The following is a 991-nucleotide window of genomic DNA, read 5'->3' on the forward strand; positions in this document are numbered from 1 at the left end:
ACTAAAGAAGTCCGTGTTAAGGATTTGGTTAAATCTTCACCTATGTAAACACAAGAAGTGGTGCCGCTTCGATCAAAGTTTGGGATACAAAACTTGATAAGTGTTTATGAATTCAGGAAGTAGCACAAGGCCATAATTGGGTGTTAAAACTCACGGTGAACAAATTGTGAAGTTGGTACGATTTATGTGTATAAAGCTTTTCCGTCTTGTCAAATAGGAATTGTGGTTTAATAGAACTTAATCTAACCATCAATTTCGACAAGGTCTTGAATAGTTTATACAAGTAGTAGGTTTAAATCGAAAGATACCTACTATACGCATGAATCTTATAAACAACATCAATCACTAACTAAGTGGGGGATTATTATATTAGTTAGTGTTTTGATGGGAGTATTTGAAAAGAGGTGACTTTTGTTTTAAAAAATGCCTATTGGCAAAGGTTGAGTCTGTTAGTCCTAACAGACACCTAAATGGTTTGAAAAGAGGTGACTTTTGGTATTAAAAGGTGCCTATTGGCAAAGGTTGAGTCTGTTAGTCCTAACAGACACCTAAAGGGTTTATAAATACTCTTTTCTTCTCCAAAACAAAATCATCAGAAAAGCAACAAAGTATCTTCTTCTTTTCTGCTATCTTCAATTCACCAAATTTGTTCAAGTGGAAATTCGAGTTAATTGCTGGTGCTCGAATTTCAGAGGCTTTGTAAAATCCTGGAGGAATTCTGCCATAATCCCTGCAGCAACGAAATTGGGAGGCTTAAATTCCTTAAGGACAGTGACTACACTATCAAAGCCTAATTATTTCGTCCCTATATTCTGTTATATTTTCTAACATCCCCTCGATGGATAAATAGAGTAGCATTTTGTTAGAACGATGTAAAGAACTTTTTAGACTAGCGGATACACACGCGCGCATATATATATATATATATATATATATATATATATATATATATATATATATATATATATATATATATATATATATATATATA

Source organism: Nicotiana attenuata, unplaced genomic scaffold (genome assembly GCF_001879085.1).
Source record: "Nicotiana attenuata strain UT unplaced genomic scaffold, NIATTr2, whole genome shotgun sequence".
Taxonomy (NCBI): domain Eukaryota; kingdom Viridiplantae; phylum Streptophyta; class Magnoliopsida; order Solanales; family Solanaceae; genus Nicotiana; species Nicotiana attenuata.